Source organism: Salvelinus alpinus, chromosome 11 (genome assembly GCF_045679555.1).
Source record: "Salvelinus alpinus chromosome 11, SLU_Salpinus.1, whole genome shotgun sequence".
In the NCBI taxonomy this organism is placed as follows: Eukaryota; Metazoa; Chordata; class Actinopteri; order Salmoniformes; family Salmonidae; genus Salvelinus; species Salvelinus alpinus.
The window spans coordinates 45,831,644-45,846,098 of record NC_092096.1 but is presented as its reverse complement, the minus strand read 5'-3'; the positions used below and the strand labels follow the sequence as shown (position 1 = coordinate 45,846,098).

The window sequence follows — 14,455 nt, the reverse complement described above, 5'->3', positions numbered from 1 at the left end:
TGGTTACCCCAAGGCAAACCAAGGCAAACATTTGTACTATATTAGTCCATTTGTACTACAAGGATGCACATTCATGCTAGGTTTAGGACCTCATATTGAAGCTAATAGAGACCCCAACTGATGTATAGAACTATTTTACTTTGGTTTAGATACAATAATGATGAATGTTCAAACACCAAAACATTTCTTTCACTTGGTGAAAATCCGTTTTTTGAATCTAACTTGCTTACCACTTTTTCCATGTGGTTTCTTCCTTCACATACTCCTTGAAATGATGACCTCTTCCTAAATATTTGGTAAAATTATTCATTTTGTGTATGGTTTCCTAGCAACAAGGGAAGCTCAACTTACCCCTTTGGCTCAACTTACCCCGCTCTCCCCTACTTGTAAAATGTATTTAAAGTAATTGAAAGCAGTGGTTTATGCAAATGCAGACATCTGAGAAGGTTCAGGCCATGAGAAGTTCAGGTTGATTTCTCAGCTATGACTAACATTCACATCTTAGATATGATTAATCCAATGATCATAATTTCCCCAGGAATTTTAAAAGAACTGCACTCACACATTTCAAATCAGTTGTCTTGCCATGGCAACTGATGTCCGCCACAGTTTCCACAGTTTTCAAGGAGGTCCTTCTCATACAATTAAACCCACCACCATCATGATGTCTTAAGCATGATGACTGAAATTAGGGTGCACCCAATTTGGCAAAACAAAATAATTGTATCATTCATTATGAATCAGTTTGTCGGAACAACCTAAAGCACATTTCTCCGTTGGTTCAATAAGCAGCTAATCATTTACAAGAATATTAGTCCACAGGCTTGTATGGGCACTGCAGCATCTGCTAATGCTTTTGGCAGGAAATAGCCTGAAAAAATCTTCCCAGCACAGTAAATTGTATATTTTCTGAATAACTCGCAATTGTAATTTAAGGAGAATGTAATTACATGTGTTTTCATCATAGGCCCCAAAGCTGATCAATATTTCTGCTAAGTAGTATTACCTGCCAAGCGGGAGTTTGGCACCGAAATGGTGCCAATGATAAGACATTGTTTTGCTGTTACATAATGGTTAATTCTATAAACAAATCAACATTGAAATATGATGCTATGCTTTATTAATAATAGTATTTCTGTGACAAGATGTTATGTTTCCTGAGTCATAGATGTTTAGGGTGCCCGGTAGCCTAGCGTTTAAGAGCGTTTGGCCGGTAAATGAAAGGTTTCTGGTTTGAATCCCTGAGCTGACTAGGTTAAAATGATGTCGATGTACCCTTGAGCAAGGCACTTAACCCTAGTTGCTCTGTATAAGAGTGTCTGCTAAATTACAAAAAATGTAATATTTTCTCTCTCTCTCATGTCGTTCCAGTTCTCTTTCCTGAGACGACAACCACAGGATGAGGCTTGAGAGGAGGTAAGAGTTTGAGATGGATGTGGTGGTGTTGAAATGTGATTGTCAATTTGGAGCCATTCTGTCCATACAGTGAGTCCCGGAGCTGCCTGAGTAGGTTAACAAGCCTGACACTGGTAGCCCACACCATCATTTTGTTAAGGTGTGGACAATAGATTAGCCACAATGGGTATAACAATACAATACATTAATTATGATTTCAGTTAGCCTTTGGATTGGGATTAATTCCATTTGAAAATCAGTCATTTCAGATCATTTACACCTAAATTAAATAGTCTCTCTCTGAATTGAAAACAAACATATAAAATAGTCCTCACTGAAATATTTTCCAATCAATCTCTTACATTGAAACGGAATCAATCCCAAATCAGATGGCTCAGCTCGGATCATTGTTCTGCCATCTCTCCCTTGGTTAGTGAAGAGAAAAGTCTGTATCTGCCAAGCCAAGAGACAGAGAGAGAGAGGGAGACTGACTGACTGGCTCTGATGAGGCCAGACTGGCCGTGCCTTGTGCTGTGTGCCAGGCTTCAGAAGCCTGATTGATAGAGCGTGATGAGACTGTCGCAGAGGAGAGAGACTAGGAGAGATAGACTGGATAGGGATGTGGCTGGTGAGGAGGATGTATTTGCAATATCAGATGAATGAAGTAGTGGAATGAAGTGGCTGGCTGGATTGCGTTGCGGACTTCTGAAGAATTAGGTGGGCAGCATATTGAGGCTGCACAAGTTTGAGACGAGTTGAATTAACATTTGAATTAACATTTGTTTACATATTGTTTGGATCATTCCACAACTCTGATAACGGTCTACGTTGCTATTCAAAACATTCAACCACTGAGACTTTGTCTAACAGATTTACATCTAAAATAGTTGATTGCCTTAACACCTGCTTTGGACATAATTTACAGTCATTTAGCAGACGCTCTTATCCAGAGTGACTTATAGTAGTGAGTGCATACATTCTCATACTGGTCCTTTGTGGGAATTGGACCCACAACCCTGGCGTTGCAAGTGCCTTGCTCTATCAACTGAGCTACATGGGACAGAGGATTGTAAATACATGGTACATTTGCAAGGCAAATAGGATAGCGCTAAATCTCTGTACTGGGAGTTTCCCAGCGTTGATGCACATGTACTGACCTCGCCTTCTGGATGATAGTGGGGTGAACAGGCAGTGGCTTGGGTGGTTGTTGTACTTTTTGGCCTTCCTGTGACATCGGACGCTGTAGGTGTCCTGGAGGGCAGGTAGTTTGCCCCAGATGATGCATTGGGCAGACCGCACCACCCTCTGGAGAGCCGTGCAGTTGCGGGCGGTGCAGTTGCCACTGCGGTCCCGTCGATGTGGATAGGGCGGTGCCCCCTCTGCTGTTTCCTGAAGTCCACGATCAGCTCCTTTGTTTTGTTGACGTTGGGTGAGAGGTTATTTTCCTGGCACCACACACCCAGGGTCCTCACCTCCTCTCTGTAGGCTGTCTCGTCATTGTTGGTAATCAGGCCAAATACTGTTGTGTCGTCTGCAAACTTGATGATTGATTTGGAGGCGTGCGTGGCCATGCAGTCATGGGTGAACAGGGAGTACAGGAGGGGGCTGAGCATGCGTCCTTGTGGGGCCCTTGTATTGAGGCTCAGCGAAGTGGAGGTGTTGTTTCCTGCCTTCACCACCTGGGGGCGGCCCGTCATGTAGTCCAGGACCCAGTTGCACAGGGCAGGGTTCAGACCCAGGGCCTTGAGCTTAATGGTGAGTTTGGAGGGTACTATGGTGTTGAATGCTGAGCTATAGTCAATGAACAGCATTCTTACATAGGTATTCCTCCTGTCCAGGTGGTATAGGGCAGTGTGTAGTGTGATGGCGATTGCATCGTCAGTGGATATTTTGGGGCAGTAAGAAAATTGTGGGTCTAGGGTGTCAGGTAAGGTAGAGGTGATATGATCTCAAAGTACTTCATGATGACAGAAGTGAGTGTTACGGGGCAATAGTCATTTAGTTCAGTTGGCCTCTCACATATTTGTAGGGAAACCAAGAGAGGGAAAGGGGGATACCTAGTCAGTTGTACAACTTAATGCATTCAACTGAAATGTGTCTTTCGCATTTAACCCAACTCCTCTGAATTAGAGAGGTGCGGAGGGCTGCCTTATTCGACATCCACGTCCTCGTTGCAGGCGGAACAGTGGGTTAATTGCCTTGCTCAGGCATTTTTACCTTATCATCTCGGGGAATCGATCCAGCAACCTTACTGGCCCAACGCTCCTACCCGCCAGGCTAACTGCCGGTAGCTGAGAGGCAGAGGGCGAGCGAGAAAGAGAATGAGAGAGAGTGGCAAAGGAACGTGAGTGTGCACGTGAGTGACTGAGGTAGAGTGAGAAGAAGAGAGCAAACGTGAAAGAGAAAGCAAGAGAGAGGTTGGAGATCCAGTAGCACTAGCGAGTCAAGGTCTTATCTCCCGCCCACCAAGCCCTGGCGCCGGGTTCCACTCCCTCCTGGCGGGGCTCCCCTTTAGCCTCGCTAAGCAAGGCGCCCAGGTGAAATGAGCAATTCCCATTCAGAAGCGGAGGGACCTCGGAGACTTGCCCCGCGAAATGGCTGCTCACTTTGGCAGATCAATGCACTCTCTTCCCTGTGCACTGCCGCAGAGTGATAGCCAGCACAAAAAAAGGAAGGGGGAAAAAACGGGGGAGAGAGTGTGGGAAAGAGCGAGAGAAACGTTATCAGAGAATTTAATGATATTTGCCAAGGTCTCACTGACTGAGCACTGTTGAAGGGAGATGGGGCGCTTTGCATAAACTCAAAGGCTGTGCGATATTGCTGTCCGCTGTGAAAGTGGCGGCGCCAGCCCCGCCGGATATGAGAATATTCCAACAAGCTGCTCTGAAATTTCTTCCAATGTGAATGATATTAATGATAATCACTTTGAATTACAGGGGTGTAACGAATAAAATCCCAGAATGACTCAACATTGCAAAGACTCGTCTGTCTGACCTTTACACTACATAGAATATGTACTTTATAATATCAAACATTGCTGATAGATAGAATCGAGTGACAATGTACTCATAGTATACAGACTAAGTATTATGCCTGGTGTTGTCCTACCTCTGTTAATGGATGTGCTTCCATCAATGCAGCAGTAATTCATACCAAAATAGCAGCTGTTTCTACAAACCACAACTCCTTACTTTAACATGATCAACTGTTTCAGTTTCCTTTAGTGATAGTACTATGTCAGTGGCCATTCTTATGTCAGTGGCCAACTTATTTCAATTCAAAACAATTTTTTATACATTTGACAAGAACAATATTGAAAATCATATACAATGGGGAGATGGTTTTTCCCGCAAACACCAAAAACAGATATGCGTTGTACATAGCATTACTCTCAAACCTCTGTCGTCCTTTTTAAATGAAGCCTTGCCAACAAAGAACAATATGTAACCCTATAAGAACCTTGAAAAACAATTAGAATTAGCACTTATGGCATGCTTCATAAACTGTACCTTAAAAAGCCTAATAGAATAGCTGATGGTTCTTTGCTCCATATTGCTCTTGTTCCCATTAGCCTTACACAAAACCCAAGCCGGCTGCGCGCGTTCGCCATCGTGCATACATTTATTTGGTTCCCCCACATCAAACGCGATCACGACACGCAGGTTAAAATATCACAACAAACTCTGAACCAATTACATTAATTTGGGGACAGGTCGAAAAGCATTAAACATTTATGGCAATTTAGTTAGCTAGCTTGCACTTGCTAGCTAATTTGTCCTGGGTTATAAACATTGAGTTGTTATTTTACCTTAAATGCACAAGTTCCTCTACTCCGACAATTAATCCACACACAAAACGGTCAACCGAATCGTTTCTAGTCATCTCTCCTCTTTCCAGGCTTTTTCTTCTCTGGACTTTATATTGCGATTGGCAACTTTCATAAATTAGGTGCATTACCACCACCGACCTCGTTCGTCTTTCAGTCACCCACGTGGGTATAACCAATGAGGAAATGGTACGTGGGTACCTGCTTCTATTAAACAATGAAGAGATGGGAGAGGCAGGACCCTCAGCACAATTGGGTCACAAATAGAACTGACTTCAATTTTAGCCCTTGGCAACGCAGACGCTCGTTGGCGCACGCGAGCAGAGTGGGTGCAATAATTGAATAATATAGATTTCTACATTTATTTTGCAACGCTCGCACACTCGACGTGAGCTGTGTAGTCAGGGTATTAGGATTCTGTAGTTTCTACTAGATTGCTGTGTGCTATTGGTGAAGCTAGAAGTAAGCCACCATTTTGTAAACAATACACTGTGATTAGTTGATGGAAGTTAACATGTTAATGAGACAGGTCTTGGATCAGTTTAAGAAGGACTCTTCTTGTCACATTTGGTTGAACACTGACAAGCCCGAATTGTCCACTGATGATAACAAACTGACTAGGTACACATTGTGGCTTGTTGTTTCTTGGTGTCAGTCCCCTCAGGGTAGCTAAAGTCCTTTTATTTAGGAAACCATGACCTGGTCCAGAAATATACCTAACTCCTACTCCCTATATGTACCAACCCCTACTCCCTATAGGTACTAACCCCTACTCCCTAAAGGCACGTATCCTATTCCCTATAGGTACTAACCCCTACTCCCTATAGATACTAACCCTACTCCATATAGGTACTAACCCTACTCCATATAGGTACTAACCCCAACTCCCTAACTGAACTAACCTCTACTCCCTATAGGTACTTATCCTACTCCCTATAGTTACTAACCCTACTCCATATAGGAACTAACCCCTACTCCCTATAGATACTAACCCTACTCCATATAGGTACTAACCCTACTCCCTAACGGAACAAACCCCAACTCCCTAACTGAACTAACCTCTACTCCCTATAGGTACTTATCCTACTCCCTATAGTTACTAACCCTACTCCATATAGGAACTAACCCCTACTCCCTATATGCACCAACCCCTACTCCCTATAGGTACTAACCCCTACTCCCTAAAGGCACGCATCCTATTCCCTATAGGTACTAACCCCTACTCTCTATAGGAACTAACCCCGACTCCCTATATGTACCAACCCCTACTCCCTATAGGTACTAACCCCTAGTCCCTAAATGCACGTATCCTATTCCCTATAGGTACTAAACCCTACTCCATATAGGTACTAACCCCTACGCTCTATAGGAACTAACCCAGACTCCCTATATGTACCAACCCCTACTCCCTATAGGTACTAACCCCTAGTCCCTAAATGCACGTATCCTATTCCCTATAGATACTAACCCTACTCCATATAGGTACTAACCCCTACTCCCTATATGTACTAACCCCTTCTCTGTATAGGAACTAACCCCTACGCCCTATAGGTACTAACCCTACTCTCTATAGGTACTAACCCCTACTCCCTATATGTACTAACCCCTTCTCTGTATAGGAACTAACCCCTACGCCCTATAGGTACTAACCCTACTCTCTATAGGTACTAACCCCTACTCCCTACAGGTACTGACCCCTACTCACTAGCGGCATGTGTACAAATCGGATTGGAAGATGTTACACCTCTCCAGTCCTTTCAGATGTGCAGTAGGTGACTAGATGTGACCCATTGTCCGTAATGACACAGGTCCCACTCAACCGGCATCATCCCAACTAACATTATACGCGCAAATTCTGAGAAACAGCGAATTCTCTGTATCCCTATTTTTTTTTATAGCTTTGCTGCGTCATTACCACAGGTTCAGAAACCACTCGGCGTCAAGCAGCCCATGTTGAATACAGTAACATCCTAAGCAGACATGCCGGAGATGAATCGCTGTTGATTACAGAGCGAGAATAAGGCAGAGAGATTAGTGAAAGGAGGCCTGCTTCCGAGCATAGTGTGGCACAGAAACGTGTCGGCACAGAAATTCAAGTTTTGTGTGCAATCTTGGCAGAAGCAGGTGCGAGGGGTTGAATCCACCCCACCATCAGCTGCCATAGCCATAATATACTGCATTTATTGGGAATATAATGTGCCGCCACATCTTGGGGAGGAAATGTCAAAGCACCTATATTGCAGAGCTATTCAGAGGCAACTTTGTCAGCGTTTCCCGCCAAACAGGGGAAGAAAATATGGTGAGAACAACAAGTAGCTCTCGCTATTAATGTCAAAGAGAGAAAGGCGAAGAGATTGAAGGCGGGGGAATAGGAGGATTCTAAGAGGAAGGCAAGGAGAGATTTAAACATAGAAAGGGTGACAGAGATAGACAGTGGAGAAACAGCGTGAGGGAGAGGTGGGAAGTGAAGGGGGAGAAAATAGAGATGTATAGAGAAGAACAGACTGACAGACAAACGAGCAAAGAAGCCGACAGAAACAGAGTGACATTGAGAGAATATGCGAGAGAAGAGATATTTAGTTAAAGAAAGGGCAAAGAGAGAGTAAGTAAGAGTGATCTAATCTTCAGGCTTGTTAACCTTTACGTCAACGACTGTAATATAAGTTAGGATTTTCAAATGGGAAATTATCACAATACTGAACAGGCTGAGACAGCAACTTGCATGTAAATAAAGAGAATGTCTTGAAATATTTGCTAGCGTCAGGATTTTTCGAAGCACGTCTTGAGCACCACTTGACCCTGAGCATCCCCCAAGTGTTTGTGTGTGTGTGTTTGCATTAGTGTGCTAGTGAATGTGTGTGTGTGTGTGTGTGTGTGTGGATGTGACCACTGTTTTGTCCAAGACAGAAATAAAGGGGAAAACATTCACAGGATGCACAATATAATAATTTGCAAGGGACACAACACATGATCAATTCACCACAGTGGTGTGTCCACATTGTTATTCATAACTCAACATCCTATTGACAGTATAACCTCATAAGGATCCACACTGACATATTTACACTGTACAACACTATAAGCTTTATGTCCGAAGACGGTTCTCCAGTAACCCATCATTCCACTGTAACTCAAACAGGGTAGATAGAATTATTAATTTAGCCAACGTCACCCAGTAACACATAATTTGACTGTAATTCAAACAGGGTAGATATAATTATTTGTATCTACACTGTATATTCACTGACTAACAGGTGGCGCTGTTTTGAAGTCACTGCATCTCCATCTTGGCACTGCCCCTTCCATTGTAAAAATATATACACTGCTCAAAAAAATAAAGGGAACACTTAAACAACACAATGTAACTCCAAGTCAATCACACTTCTGTGAAATCAAACTGTCCACTTAGGAAGCAACACTGATTGACAAAAAATTTCACATGCTGTTGTGCAAATGGAATAGACAAAAGGTGGAAATTATAGGTAATTAGCAAGACACCCCCAATAAAGGAGTGGTTCTGCAGGTGGTGACCACAGACCACTTCTCAGGTCCTATGCTTCCTGGCTGATGTTTTGGTCACTTTTGAATGCTGGCGGTACTTTCACTCTAGTGGTAGCATGAGCCGGAGTCTACAACCCACACAAGTGGCTCAGGTAGTGCAGCTCATCCAGGATGGCACATCAATGCGAGCTGTGGCAAGAAGGTTTGCTGTGTCTGTCAGCGTAGTGTCCAGAGCATGGAGGCGCTACCAGGAGACAGGCCAGTACATCAGGAGACGTGGAGGAGGCCGTAGGAGGGCAACAACCCAGCAGCAGGACCGCTACCTCCGCCTTTGTGCAAGGAGGAGCAGGTGGAGCACTGCCAGAGCCCTGCAAAATGACCTCCAGCAGGCCACAAATGTGCATGTGTCTGCTCAAACGGTCAGAAACAGACTCCAGGAGGGTGGTATGAGGGCCCGACGTCCACAGGTGGGGGTTGTGCTTACAGCCCAACATCGTGCAGGACGTTTGGCATTTGCCAGAGAACACCAAGATTGGCAAATTCGCCACTGGCGCCCTGTGCTCTTCACAGATGAAAGCAGGTTCACACTGTCACATGAGCACATGTGACAGACGTGACAGAGTCTGGAGACGCCGTGGAGAACGTTCTGCTGCCTGCAACATCCTCCAGCATGACCGGTTTGGCGGTGTGTCAGTCATGGTGTGGGGTGGCATTTCTTTGTGGGGCCGCACAGCCCTCCATGTGCTCGCCAGAGGTAGCCTGACTGCCATTAGGTACCGAGATGAGATCCTCAGACCCCTTGTGAGACCATATGCTGACACATGCACATTTGTGGCCTGCTGGAGGTCATTTTGCAGGGCTCTGGCAGTGCTCCTCCTTGCACAAAGGCGGAGGTAGCGGTCCTGCTGCTGGGTTGTTGCCCTCCTACGGCCTCATCCACGTCTCCTGATGTACTGGCCTGTCTCCTGGTAGCGCCTCCATGCTCTGATGATTTGGGATCTTTGTATGTTCAAATATTAGAGACGTTTGTTGAAAAGTCATGTGTTGTACCTTTATTACATATTGGTGTCACATGAACAAGCTAGTAAAAAGGGATTCGTTGGTTATATCAAGTTGGTGATACATCGTTTTAATATTCATTCTACAAAGTCTCAACAGCAGGAGAATCCATATGTAGATGATGGCAGGATCACATGATAGCAGGTAATCATTAGTCCATCATTTGCCCGAGCAAAGGAGCAATTGATTGGCTTTTCAATTTCACTCTCACTTCTCAGTGTCGACAACCTTCCCACTAGTCATAATTCAAAAACGCCAAGGATCATTAATCGGTGGACACACTCTCCACTCTCCCTTTCACATGCCAAAAAAGGTCCCATCAATCAAAACAGATCGCCTGATACCTTCACACTTTGCATGTACCTCTTTCAATTTCCCTTTCAGCGTGTGGTTCCTTTTTCCCCGAGATCGGGTAATTGGACGACACATTTTGAATATGGCTATAATGGAACTCGGTCGGTTTTTGAAGGAAGGCAGATGTGAGCAGATCTTTGTCCATCATGGAGAATGATGTAACAGAAAGCATGGCGTTGATGCCTATGATGGCAAAAGCCATCACTTTGATGTATCCGCTCTCTCTAGAGTTGCCGTTTTTCCAACCAGCAAACACTGCACAGTAGGCCTGCAATCTATACATTTCCATTTCATGCTGGACATTTTCATGTTGATTTCAACAAAAGAACAATATCAGCATGCTTGATTATTCTGAACTCCTACCTGCACAATCTAAAATAAACTGTTTGACATAGAAAAATGTAATTTACAGATGGCAACTGTATGTTCTCACAGCTCCTTGATTTGTCGCCCTTGGCTTTTTGCACGGCTTAGCCAAAGGGGTAATGCATCCATGTCACCGAATCTGTGTTGAATTAGAATATCTCATAAAAGGCCTGCTGGATAAATGCCACTCTCTCATGTCATTTCTATCATTCAGTTGGCACATTCACTCCCGTCCCCTGTATGATTATAACAACTGACTGTGGGTACTAACTGGCTCTGACTCTATCGCTCTCTCTCAACATCTCCCACATTATTAAAATGCTAATCGCGCCTACAATCAAGCAGCCCAAAACCACACAGTCAGAACACACAATAGATGTTTTCATGTTTCCCACTATCGCAGGACTTGTTTACATCGGCATCAGTCAAGATGCTCCGCAGGTACATTAACTTGCTTTGTCGCAGACAATAGCTGCCATGATTGCCCCGGAGCTTGTCGCTCGCCAAATCATAGTTGTACACGGGGAGGCAATTATTAATGAAGGCCATGAATAGAATATTTGAATATCTGAACGAGTTAAAAAGGGATAGAGGACGAAGTGCGTCATAATTTATACGGCACAGAGAAGAAGTGCCGACAAGCTTGAGCGACTTCAAAAGTTTTCAATGGGAAATGAGATGCAGGAGTATGACTTTCTCACAAGCTCCTCATACCATTACTTTTAGCTCTGCAGTGTGTGCTAATACCGAGCTAGCATTAGCTTCTGGAACACACAACTAGCATTAGCTTCTGGAACACACAACCGCCCCCGAAAGACTAGGCATAAAGTAAAAGAGTAAGTAAGCTGTGACATGTAACGACTACAAGATCTGCAGTCTCTGATCTGCACTTCTTCCATTGACATTCTCATTTGTTTCCACACCTGTGTCATTCACAGCTTTACGTCTTTAGCTAATTTCATGGTCTAGGGGTTTGGATGGATGGCTCAGGTGTGACTTATACACTCCTGGAAGAAAGGAGGGAGGGCGACTGAGAGATGACTAGGGGGAGTGAAGTAAATGAAGGCGGGGAGTGAGGCAAATGGATGACATGCTTACACAAATGGCAGATTTGAAATACTGTTAGCTTTGAGAATGACTTAAACTGCCACCAAATCATCCCCTAAACCTTGAACTCCACTATATTGTAACGACCTAAAACACAGACTGTGGGTATTGAGGGTATAATGTTACGTAGTTGTTTCAGTCAATTTACACAGTAACCCATGTAATGTACAGTCATTGTCATGTACAGTGGGGAGAACAAGTATTTGATACACTGCCGATTTTGCAGGTTTTCCTACTTACAAAGCATGTAGAGGTCTGTAATTTTTATCATAGGTACACTTCAACTGTGAGAGACGGAATCTAAAACAAAAATCCAGAAAATCACATTGTATGATTTTTAAGTAATTAATTTGCATTTTATTGCATGACATAAGTATTTGATACATCAGAAAAGCAGAACTTAATATTTGGTACAGAAACCTTTGTTTGCAATTACAGAGATCATACGTTTCCTGTAGTTCTTGACTAGGTTTGCACACACTGCAGCAGGTATTTTGGCCCACTCCTCCCTACAGATCTTCTCCAGATCCTTCAGGTTTCGGGGCTGTCGCTGGGCAATACGGACTTTCAGCTCCCTCCAAAGATTTTCTATTGGGTTCAGGTCTGGAGACTGGCTAGGCCACTCCAGGACCTTGAGATGCTTCTTACGGAGCCACTCCTTAGTTGCCATGGCTGTGTGCTTCGTGTCGTTGTCATGCTGGAAGACCCAGCCACGACCCATCTTCAATGCTCTTACTGAGGGAAGGAGGTTGTTGGCCAAGATCTCGCGATACATGGCCCCATCCATCCTCCCCTCAATACGGTGCAGTCGTCCTGTCCCCTTTGCAGAAAAGCATCCCCAAAGAATGATGTTTCCACCTCCATGCTTCACGGTTGGGATGGTGTTCTTGGGGTTGTACTCATACTTCTTCTTCCTCCAAACACGGCGAGTGGAGTTAGACCAAAAAGCTCTATTTTTGTCTCATCAGACCACATGACCTTCTCCCATTCCTCCTCTGGATCATCCAGATGGTCATTGGCAAACTTCAGACGGGCCTGGACATGCGCTGGCTTGAGCAGGGGGACCTTGCGTGCGCTGCAGGATTTTAATCCATGACGGCGTAGTGTGTTACTAATGGTTTCCTTTGAGACTGTGGTCCCAGCTCTCTTCAGGTCATTGACCAGGTCCTGCCGTGTAGTTCTGGGCTGATCCCTCACCTTCCTCATGATCATTGATGCCCCACGAGGTGAGATCTTGCATGGAGCCCCAGACCGAGGGTGATTGACCGTCATCTTGAACTTCTTCCATTTTCTAATAATTGCGCCAACAGTTGTTTCCTTCTCACCAAGCTGCTTGCCTATTGTCCTGTAGCCCATCCCAGCCTTGTGCAGGTCTACAATTTTATCCCTGATGTCCTTACACAGCTCTCTGGTCTTGGCCATTGTGGAGAGGTTGGAATCTGTTTGATTGTGTGTGGACAGGTGTCTTTCATACAGGTAACGAGTTCAAACAGGTGCAGTTAATACAGGTAATGAGTGGAGAACAGGAGGGCTTCTTAAAGAAAAACTAACAGGTCTGTGAGAGCCGGAATTCTTACTGGTTGGTAGGTGATCAAATACTTATGTCATGCAATAAAATGCAAATTAATTATTTAAAAATCATACAATGTGATTTTCTGGATTTTTGTTTTAGATTCCGTCTCTCACAGTTGAAGTGTACCTATGATAAAAATTACAGACCTCTACATGCTTTGTAAGTAGGAAAACCTGCAAAATCGGCAGTGTATCAAATACTTGTTCTCCCCACTGTAGATGTGTGTGTAATGGATTATTCCTAGTTAAGCCATATCCGTAGACACATCTCGGTGGGTTTTGGGACTTCATAATGCCATGTTAGAGACTTGTTTCAGTCAATCTATTTAATAACACCTGAAATGTATGTCCCCCTAGTTCATCCATATCCAACCATCATACAAACCACTTAAATATGACCCTGCAACCTTTTCCAAGAAACCTCTTAAAACGCAAATCTCTATTACATAGCAAGACCTTTTTCAAATAGTAGTATATCTATTCATGCTGTAAATAGAAATCCTACCATCAAAACAGCAAATAGGTGCATTTGATCTGTCACGCCAACGGTTGTCTAAAAACTGTACATGTAATTACTATTGATGCACCTAGAAATCCTTTAATAGCCTTGCGTGACCTCACACCCAGTTCAAAGAACTTTCACATGTCAATAAAATTGCTGTCCTTGTTCTGAAGCAGAATCAACAATAGCCTTTTAGCTTTTCAGAGTATCTGCCGGTCTAACAGCTTATTTATAAAAACAGGGGAGAAAAGAGCAATTACTCTGGAGGGAAATCAATTCTTGGAGATACACACGTTGGAGTTACCAATAAAAGGATCAAAGCCAGTATATATTTCGCTCACAACAAGGAGGAAAATTAGTTTGGCCTTTAAATATATTTTTTGACCAATCAAGATTTCATTTTGCTTAAAGATATCGAGTGACTCTGCTAGTGTGACTAGAGCAGAGACAACAATACTTTAAAAGATGTCCTTGTAGCGACACAGCCATTGAGTTTTTCATTTTCACATTGTGCAGCCTCTTTTCCATCAAAGCATCACATTGGAATCCATTCTACAGACATCATTTGAAGTAATTGATTGTACACACCATCATAATGTGAGCTGCAATACCATCGGAGGACAACAAAAGGCTATGTTTACTTTCAAAACTAGCAGCATTAGCCTGGCCCGTGAGTTGCCTAATGTCCGTGCTGTGGGCAAGTGTCGATCAAATAGCAGAGTGTTATTTCGCCAGACTTTCTTGTCGGCAGAGTTAATTGAGATGCTCTTAAA

General features: G+C 43.8%; 1 protein-coding gene across 28 annotated transcripts in view; it reads left to right on the top strand.

The window, feature by feature from the left end:
* The window catches only part of LOC139534247 (receptor-type tyrosine-protein phosphatase delta-like), a 393,734-nt gene that overhangs the window by 40,656 nt on the left and 338,623 nt on the right, over positions 1-14,455 (top strand). For all 28 annotated transcript variants that reach the window (XM_071333216.1, XM_071333215.1, XM_071333245.1 and 25 more), the window contains exon 3: positions 1,372-1,416. The gene's annotated coding sequence lies outside the window, so the exon portion shown is untranslated. The remainder of the gene's footprint in view (positions 1-1,371; positions 1,417-14,455) is intronic.